Source organism: Pinus tabuliformis, chromosome 5_1, assembly GCF_031772625.1.
Source record: "Pinus tabuliformis cultivar Carrire ecotype Pingquan chromosome 5_1, CPIR1, whole genome shotgun sequence".
Classification (NCBI taxonomy): Eukaryota; Viridiplantae; Streptophyta; class Pinopsida; order Pinales; family Pinaceae; genus Pinus; species Pinus tabuliformis.
Genome location: NC_142305.1, coordinates 426996311 through 427006913, shown reverse-complemented (window position 1 = coordinate 427006913; position 10603 = coordinate 426996311).

Genomic DNA, 10603 nt, shown 5'->3' with positions numbered 1-10603 from the left:
TTTGAAGTCTTAAGAGCATCTGAGTTTTCTGTGGATAATATGAATGGAGGGCCCCTGTTCGTATTAGCCTTGTAAAGTATTTTCATGTTCATATTTCTGCAATCTCTTTTACAAACAGAATTTCCTTTCTTGAGTTATGTATAGCTTGATTTCTCTTTATTGCTGCAGCCTTTCTTTTCACTGATCAGATTTACTTCTTTGCAGGTTTTCACCCGGGATTAAGTGTGTTGTGTTTGCTTTAATATCTAATGGCAGTTGCAGTTGTCTTGTTCATAATGCTGCCCTTTTTACTCTGTTTTCTAGACTAGTTTTAGCTTAGTTTTACAAGTTGGATGCTAACTAATTTATGCTCTCTTTATCATGAATGGCTTATGTTTCAAGAGAACAGAACATTAATTAATTGCAGCTTGTATTTGAGTAGTCTTGGCTTGTGATACTAATACTTCTTTCCACTTGTTACACATAATCACATATGTATGAAGCAGCATGATGGAAAAGGCTTAGTAGTGTTACAATTTGTCAATTAGAGTAGATTAGAGTTTTTATCAATTCTTGGATTTGTCTTCAGCTACCTCCTAATCGTGTTTTACGCAGTACTATGTGGTAGAAGCAGGGAGTTAGGGGGAGATAATCATTAACAACAATCCTTGAAGTGATTTTCTTGTTTCTTTTATTTGCAGCAGTATGGATAGAGACTAATGCCATTAGAACGTGGTCATTTACTTTCAAGTCATTTCAATTTATTCATTTCTTTCAAGTTCTTTTCCTTTACAAGTTCAGCAAATAATTAGAAATCACCATCACACACACTTTCACTCATCTAGAACTCACCTCTCACACACTTGCACTCATTTGTCTATAATCATCACTCCATCTTAGGAAGATAAGTTAACCATAAACAACACCCCCAAACAACAAAAGCTCTAAGAAAGTTACTTAAGTACATATAGTACACCCTCACTTCATCAGCTTACGAGCCCCGGGTTGACAATTAATACTAGCAATTTAGATAACACTAAATTGACTAAACATTTTGGCGCCGTTGCCGGGGAAGTGAAATTAAGTAGCCATACTTAGAGAAAAAAAACATAAGAAAAATTTCAAGAAAAGAAGTTAATAACCTATCTAAGTATGCTCTCCTCTTGCACTTTAGAGTGATCTGGAGGATCAGAAAGGAGAAAGTTATTGATTTAGTAGTCTCTTGAGTATGCTCTCTTCTTGCACCTAGAGTGAACTGGAAGATTAGAAAAAGAACTATTAACTTGACTTGAAGAAAAAATAAAAAAATGACATGCATAGAGCTAGAGATTCTAGAGGACGGTTTTTAGCTAGAGCTCGAAGTTCAATTTTCACAAGTCCATCTGCTTCAAGGGATAGACAAGAGACACCCCCCTTATCTCCAACCGAAACTCCTAGTCCTAGAATTCCTGGAATTCAAGAGCCAAGAGTTGACTCTCCTACACCTTCTATTGAGTTTGAACCAGGAAGAGACTCTTCTCTTTCTCCTACAGGAAAACCAATTGTAATTGAGGAATTGGAATCATCTGAAGAAGAAGGAGAAATCTCTTCTCATTCACCTTTTGTAGAGGAACCAGAAGATTTTGAAATCCCTAGGAGAATTATCATGGCAGAGGAAGAAGGAGGTGGTAGAGGTAGAGGTAGAGGAGGAGGAGGAAATAACAATAATAATGGAGGAGGTAGAGGTCCCATTGGAGGAGGAAATAGAGATGGGGATAATTCATTTGGGTTTCCCATTGTTAATGAGGATTCCCGAGCCACTATGAAAAACATCTCACCATCCGTCCTCCCAAATTTCCATGGGTTAAGAACTGAGGACCCTGAAACATTCTTGTTTGAATTTGAAGTTGTGTGTCGAACCTATGACTATCTGGATGATACTCAGAAACTCAAGCTGTTCCCCTCAACATTAAAAGATCAAGCTTTGAAATGGTTCATGGGGTTACTTACTCAATCCATTAGGACTTGGGATGAAATGAAACAAACCTTTTTGGATAGGTATTTGGACTATTGTATGCCTACTAATCACAAGGACGAGGTATTTAAAATGATGCAAAAAGAAGATGAGAGCTTAGAAGATTTGCTTGAAAGATTTCAATATAACTTAAAAAGAGCAAAAATGAGTAGCCTGGATGAAGAGACCTTAAAAGCCCTCTTATTAAAAGCCATTAGAGATGAATGGATAGATATCTTAAACATGATGGGGAAAGGGGATATTTCTCAACTTTCTCTCAATGATATAGCAGAACTTTGTATCCATCTCTCAAGGGGCAAATCAAAAACTCAAAAAGGGCCTAGAGATCCTTCTCTCCTTAGGGCAAATAAATCTGCAACAGGATCAGTGAGTAGGGCTGAAATCGGCAGTATGCTTGATGAATTTAAAACTGATATCTTAGGGAGTCTTAGTGAACAAATTGATACCCTTAAGATTCAAAATAAACAAAAAGCAGAAGCTGAGGCTTTGGCTATCTTTTGCCCGAAGTGTAGAAAGAAACATGCTTTAAGGGAATGTCCCTTAGATGCACACGTTGTAGAAACATGTGTAATTTGCTCAGAAACTCATGAGACCAAGGATTGTCCTTCAATCCCTGGGCTCAAAGCAGTCTTTCAAGAAGATCCAAGTACGCTTGAATCTCTCTGTTTTATTGCAAGGAGACCTTGGCAAGGACAACAGAATCAAGGGTTTAACAACTCTATGAATTCTCAATCCCAACCAAGTTGGAATCCTTGGCAACAACCTTGGCCTCAACCTCAAAATGCTTTCCAAGCATGGATGCAAAGCATGCAAAATCCTTATGCAAGACTTGCTCAATTCTATCAATATCCTCCATCATTTCAGAATCAGCAAGCTCCACAACTTCCAAACCAAGGTCAACAACTATCATTACCATACCCTCAACAACAACAAACTCCTCCACAAAATCAAAATTCTCAACTCACCCAGCAGAAGTCAAATCAACTTCCCTCTCAGCCATTACCAAATCCGAATAATAGGAACCCTCAAAATGCTTATGTGATGGAAGGTCAACCATTCCCTACCTATATGGTTGTTCCTCTCAATGAAGTACAACTTAGATCAGGTAGAATCCTAGATCAACCTTCCACAAGTGTTCAACAACCAAGCATTTCTGAGGAGGAATCTCTCAAAGTTAATAAAGGTTCTGAAGTATCACTTCAAAACCAAAATATCCAAAAAGAAAAAGAAAAAGAATCAATCTCTACAACTCCCATAGTTGAGCAACCTTCACCTACAGCTACACCTCCCTTTCCTGAAAGATTGCAAATTGATAAAGGGGTGGAAAAGCAGATATGGGTGCCTGACTATAACTTCCTAGATGAATTGAAAAATGTATGTATCAAGATTCCCTTGTTACAGGCCATTAAGGAAATTCCCATTCTAGCGAAGACAATAAAGGAGTTGAGTTTGAAGAAAACAATAAAAAGAACCAGAGATACTAAAAGGATACATCTAGTTGGAAAAATTGCAGACATAATGATGGGTAAGATTACCATGCAAAAATATGTAGATCCCGGTAGCCCTATTGTCAAAACTCATATTAATGGGGTTGAAATCCCAAATACTCTGATTGACTTAGGAGCCGCAATCAACATCATGAGTAAACAGACCATGGATCAGTTAAAGCTTCCTAATCTTCTCTTTACACCTACTTTGCTGCAGCTTGCAGATAGATCAATCATTAAACCTGATGGTGTATTGGAAGATATTCCAGTCTCTCTAGATTCTTGGGAGTATCCAGTTGATTTTATGATTTTAACTCCCAAGAATAATCTAGGAGGACATCCTCTTATTTTAGGAAGACCTTGGCTGGCCACAGCTGATGCTTTCATAAGCTATAGGTCTGGAGACATGTATATATCAGATGGTAATTCCACCAAGAAGTTCAACTTGTATCCCCCAGCAAAAGCTATAACAGAAATAGGAGAAGATGAATGGGTAGAGGATGAAGATACTATACAACCAGTTCTAACCATCTCTGAGATTAGCGAGGATAGTCAAATTCTAAATACATTAGAAAATTTTGAAGTATCTTTAGAATATGACTCTGAACATTTTCAGATAGATGCAGACATTGAATATCTCTCCTCTAGACAAATGTCTCTCTTCTCAATGGAAGAGTTTGGTAGTTCTACAGTTGAAATCCTCCCAGGAAAAACATTGAACATTAACAAAAACTTGGGAAGACCACAACAAGAAGAATTAACTAAATTGTTGCAAAAACATTCCACTGCTTTTGCATGGGAATACCCTGACATGAAAGGCATCGATCCTAAGACTTGTATTCATCACATTTACATTGAAGAGAATAGCAGACCTATTAGGCAACCACAACGAAGGATGAATCCAAACCTTAGGGAAATTGTGAAAGAAGAACTGCAGAAATTACTCAAGGTAAACTTCATTTACCCCATCTCAGATAGCCAATGGGTTTCTCCCTTGGTTATAGTGCCCAAAAAGAATGGTAAATGGAGAGTTTGCATTGATTATCGAGAATTGAACAAGGCAACCTTAAAGGATCATTTTCCTTTACCTTTTATTGATCAGGTTCTAGATACTTTAGCAGGTAAAAAGTATTTCTCATTCTTGGATGGTTTTAGTGGGTACAATCAAATTCAGGTAGCACCTGAAGATCAAGACAAAACCACATTTACTTGTCCTTGGGGAACTTTTGCCTACCGAGTACTCCCTTTTGGATTGTGCAATGCACCTGCTACATTTCAAAGGGCTGTATTAGGAATCTTTTCAGATCTGATTCATGACTGTGTAGAGGTCTACATGGACGATTTCACAGTTTATGGTAATACATTTGAAGAAGCTTTGGAAAATTTGGAAAAAGTACTGGTAAGATGTAAGGAAACAAATCTTTCTTTAAGTCATGAAAAGTGTTTTATGATGTTTACTGAAGGGATTGTTTTAGGACATCATATTTCAGGAGATGGGATTAAAGTTGATAGATCTAAAGTAGAAGTCATCTCTAAGTTACCTGTTCCAAATTGCCAGAAGGATGTTAGAAGTTTTCTTGGGTTTACTGGGTATTACAGAAGATTTATTGAAAACTTCACTAGGATAGCATCTCCTCTTTTCAAATTACTTACCAAAGACTGTGAGTTTAAATGGGATCCTGAATGTCAATCTGCCTTTGAAGCTTTAAAGTCTAGAATATCTGAAGCACCCATCTTAAGGGGGCCAAATTGGAAACTCCCTTTCCACATCTCTACTGATGCTTCAGATACAGCTCTAGGAGCTGTTTTGGGACAAAAGGATTTGATCCCTTATGCCATTTATTACACAAGTAAGAATTTGACTCCCACTGAGTTAAATTATACTGTTACAGAAAAAGAGTTCTTAGCTGTGGTACATGCAATCAACAAGTTTAGACACTACATAACCGGCTATGAAACCTTTGTCCATACTGATCACTCTGCCATAAGATACTTAATGAACAAACCTGTCACTAATGGTAGAGTTACAAGATGGCTTTTACTCTTACAAGAATTCAACATTACTGTGTTAGATAGACCTGGAAAGCAAAACACAGTAGCTGATTTCTTGTCTAGAATCCAAAACACTAATGAGGATTCTCCAGTAGAAGATAAGTTTCCAGATGAATACTTGTTTGCAGTGACTACCAAGACACCTTGGTATGCAGATATGGCTAATTATCTTGTTACAGGGAAACTTCCTCTACACTTATTTCCTAATGAGAAAAGGAAAATCATTCGGGAGAGTTCACATTATTCCTGGATTTCTAATGAATTGTTCAAAACAGGGCCAGATTGTATAATCAGAAGGTGTGTGCGGGAAGATGAAATGCCTGACATCCTTAAGGCATGTCATGATGAACCATGCGGCGGGCACTTTGCAGACAAGAGGACAGCCTATAAAATCCTTTCTCTAGGATATTATTGGCCCTCTCTCTTTAAAGATGCAAAGCAGTATGTTAAAAGGTGCGACATCTGCCAAAGAGTTGGGAAACCAACTCCTTCAAATGAAATGCCTCTACAGCCTCAGGTATGCATCGAACCCTTTGAGAAATGGGCTCTAGATTTCGTTGGACCAATTAATCCACCATCAAAGCAAAAGAAATATATACTGGTTTGTACTGATTATGTTACTAAGTGGGTAGAAGCAAAAGCATTGCCTTCTGCCACTGAAAATTCAGTTGTTCAATTTCTTTTTGAGGATATCTTCACTCGTTTTGGTGTCCCAAGGGAAATTGTGACAGATCAAGGCAGCCAGTTTACATCCAATTTGATGGAGAAGCTGATGGAGGAATATAAGATCAAGCACAGAACATCTACTCCCTACCATCCGCAATCTAATGGTCAAGTGGAATCTACCAATAAAGTTCTTGAAGGCATTATCACCAAGACTGTTCATCTTCATAGAAGAGATTGGGCGGAAAGGCTCCCTGAAGCCTTATGGGCCTATAGGACCACATGGAAGAACACAACAGGACATTCCCCCTATGAACTTGTTTATGGGAAGGAAGTCCTGCTTCCTATTGAGTTCCAAATCAAGACCTTCAAGGTGGCAGTCCAATTGGGAATGAGCCTCTCAGAAGCTCAAAGACACAGAATGGACCAGTTAAATGAGCTAGATGAAATGAGACAAGATGCAATTCTAAGGACCGATCTAGTTCAGCACCAAAGATCTAAATGGCATGATCGTCATATCAAAGAAAGAAAGTTTCAGAAAGGAGATTGGGCTCTATTGTTTGATTCAAAATTCAAAGACTTCAAAGGAAAGTTTCAAACTCATTGGCTTGAGCCATATGAGATTGATGAAGTCTTTAATAATGGAGCAGTTCGAGTAAAAACTATCGATGAATTCCATACTCCTCTTATTGTGAATGGCCACCGCTTGAAAATCTACCAGAAGCCATTCTCAAAAGAAGAGTTTGTCAAATTGTTCAAAGGAGATTCCGCAATCAGGCTGGTGGAGAAGGATTCTTCTCCTCCATCAGCCTAAAGCTTTGGTTTTTGAAAAAAAAAAATAATAATAATAATAATAATAAATGTATGAGCCTGAAAACCAATCTCTGATTGGCAGTCTCATACAGAAAACTTGAGGTGAAAATCAGGGTCACCTGACACCTCATGTTTTCTAAAAAAAAATTTCTCTTTCTTCCCTTATTTCATTTCATTTCATCATCACCACCATTTCATCCATTTTCCATTCCACCTCATTTGTTTTCATTCATCCATCCACCCACTACACTCCATCTCATCAATAAAGTCATTTTTTCTTACAACTAAAGTTGCTTTTGTGCAGTTGGAGGCTACTACTGCAGATTCCGCAGCCATCTGAGGATTCTGCAGCCATCTAATGATTCTGCAGCTCTCTGTACCTGCGCAAATAAAAAACACAGTCTGTTTGAAATTTCTTTACAGCACAGTAGTCATCAATAACAAAATGGAAAATAGTCATGCAAAAAAATCAGTGAAGGGTTAAGTGGCAAGTTATCAGAGGCAAATCTAAGCGGGAATCTGAGGTATGTTTCAAATCCTAAGCTAACAGTTATTCCATTATGCAAGTTCTCTAAATTATGTTTCTTGCCACTAAGTGTAATGATTACTAGCCATGAGACCATATATCCACGTATCATCCACGACTATCAGTCCTTAATTACCAAGATTTTAAATCTCACTTCCGGTTGCTTCTTCCATTAAGATCTCGTACTTAGGTGACGTAACCTAATGTACTATGTCTCCACGACATTAACTCATGCAGCCAAGTGCAATTCCGAAGCCGAGATCTAAGGACATAGCCGTTGTTCATTCATTAATCCTTTTACCCCCTACGCTCATATCATTTCACTCCCATTTCCACTCGCATGTTTTATTCCATCTACGTTGTGCTACCATTCACCACACTCTGTTATGCTGTGCTCACTACGCTGCCATTCACCATACTCTGTTTTTTTTTTCCTCTCCGCTAATTCTAAATTACCAGTGGGGTCTGTTACGGTCGTATTCAAAGTTGAACCCATAATCCCCTGTGTTGAGGCCGTAAATTCACTGTGTAATACCCTTGTTGAAGCCGTGTTCTGAAACCAAAGCCTTGAATTGACTGTGTGAAGTCATTTTAAAGCCGTGTTTCAACTAGAACAGAGCTGTAAAAGCCAATGGGGAGGCTCTTGAGGGCAGAACCGGAAGGTTCAAATTTTTTGGAGGGTTATCCTCAGGTCAAGGAGGCATTACAAAAGGCAAATTGGTTACAATGTGTACAGAAGTTCAATGGCTACCATAAGGAGGTGACAAAGGCCTTTGCAAGGTCTTTCAGAGAAAAAGATGGTCACGTGGAGATAGGAGACTTACAATTCACAGTCAATGAAAGCAGCATAGCTCAAGCTACCTCACTTCCACAGACCGGAGAAAGGTGGTTTAAGAACCGGGCAGTCCAATATCAGCAGTGGAAACGAATTTTGAAAAACCCAGGTATGGACACAAGTATCTTTACCAAAGGGATTCCGGTTTCTTATGTTAAAGAAGAGTGGACCACTTTACTCTTGTTAGTGCAGAAATTTTTCACTTGTGAAGGAAGATTTGGGGTCTTATATGTTTATCATGCGAAGGTGATGATGCATTTTCTAGGAGATGACATTAACCTCCCTTACTTTCTATTTTTAAGTCTTAAGAAAATGTGTGCAATGGTCCAAAAGAACCCTAGAAATGTTGAAGCACATTTATGTCATCACGGTCTTGTGAAATTGCTGGTAGAAGAACAATTAAAATCAAAAAGAGACTCATGGGAGAGGTTTCTCATAAGAAACCATTTTCAAGAATTAGGAGAAACTTCTGGAGGGTCCCCTAGAGTGCCAAAAAGAAGCAGAAGAAAAAGAGGAGAGGGGGTTAACCAAGAAACAACTGCCCAAGAGGAAACAGTTCAAGACCAGTTTGATGAGGAAACTGATATACAGCATTCTGAACAGGATATTGATCCTGGATTTACTGAAGATGATAACCAAGCAGCCCAAGGAATTATCTCTGAAACCCTTTCAGAACTTGCTCAAGAAATTGCTCAGAAAAGGAAAGAAGGGAAGAAGAAACGTAAGCAAGATAAAGGTAAATCTGTAGTCCAAGAAACTCCCTTCACTCCTGAGGATACTAGTGAGGAAGACACTCAACCCTTAGCTCAGAGAATGGCCAAACTTCACAAAACTGCTCTCTCCAAAAAGGAGGAAAAACAAAAGCAAAAAGTACCAAAAGAAAAACAGAGTATTACCTCTGTAAGAAGGAGCAGCAGATTGCAAAATAGAAAAGTAGGGGCCACAAAGGGTAAACAGTCATTCTTCATTGACTTGAGTTCACCTCAAAAAGGTGCTACAAGTCCTCCACATGCTGAGCACATTGAGACTTCTCCTCCATGTGAGGAAAGTCCGTTTGAACATGAATTTGAGCATGAACATGGATCTGAATTTGATTATGAACCAAGTCCCAAAAAGTCACCTGAAGTGGACCCGGAGCAGCAAAAAGTGTATAATTATCTGGAAACATTGGAGCAAGCAGCCGCTGGCCCTAGTAATGTTCAGCCTTTAGAACAACAAGTCCACTCCTTGAAACAGGAACTTTTTGAGATTGAGGTTCTAAATCGACATATCACTCAAGAAAATGAGAAGTTGAAAGAGCAAGCCAAATTGGATAAGATGATTCATGATAACACCATGTTACATTTGGGCCTGTGGCAAAGAAATAACAAGAAGTTAAGGAAGAGATGCAAAAAGCTCAACAGAGCCTTGATCAACCTAAAGTTCAGATGCTTACTAAAGAAGCCAAGGGTGAATGTGTCTACACAGAGAAAGAAGAGGAGATTGGATGTCTTGGCAGAGGCATCACAGCAGGTTGATTGATCAGTGTTTTTGCATGAGGACATGCAATGCCCTCGTAGTGGGGGTATGTAGAGTCCCTACTTTACATCTTATCCTCCATCATTACCTACTGTTTTCATCACTTTCCTCTCTCTTTTACCTCATTTTCCACCCAAATCATTACATTAGTTGTCATTAAACATGATCAAGTGAGCTTTGTTAATGGGTAATTGTTTTTTTTAGTTTTTGACATACTTGCAGGCATTCCGCAGCCATCTGCTGATTCCGTAGCCATCTGAAGATCCCGCAGCCATTTTATTGTTCTCAAGGTTCCACGTGCTATTTTGTAGAATGAGCCACGTGGGCATGTTGGAATATACATGCTCGAGGTTCCTGTGCCATCAGTTCAGCCGGCCACGTCATTTGTACCTCCGGTCAAAGGGGGTCAAGTTTCGGTCAAATAAAGGCAGCTTAATGTGGATACGTGAGCTGTTTGATCACGTCGGTGGAAAAGGTGACCTGTCCATGTTTTGAAAGCCGTGGGGGACATGATCTAATGTTAGATTCATTGCCCATATCGACCAGGACCTCCAGCTTGACCACGAAGCCTATGAAGTGTTAATTGCATCTTTAATGCGCATGACAGTTAGTTCATTTTCTGTTTTTATGTTTACGTATTAGGCCATCCTATAGATGCCTATATATACTTGCGTCTGCGTACGCTGATGTTACCTTTTTCAGATGCTGTAGTATAT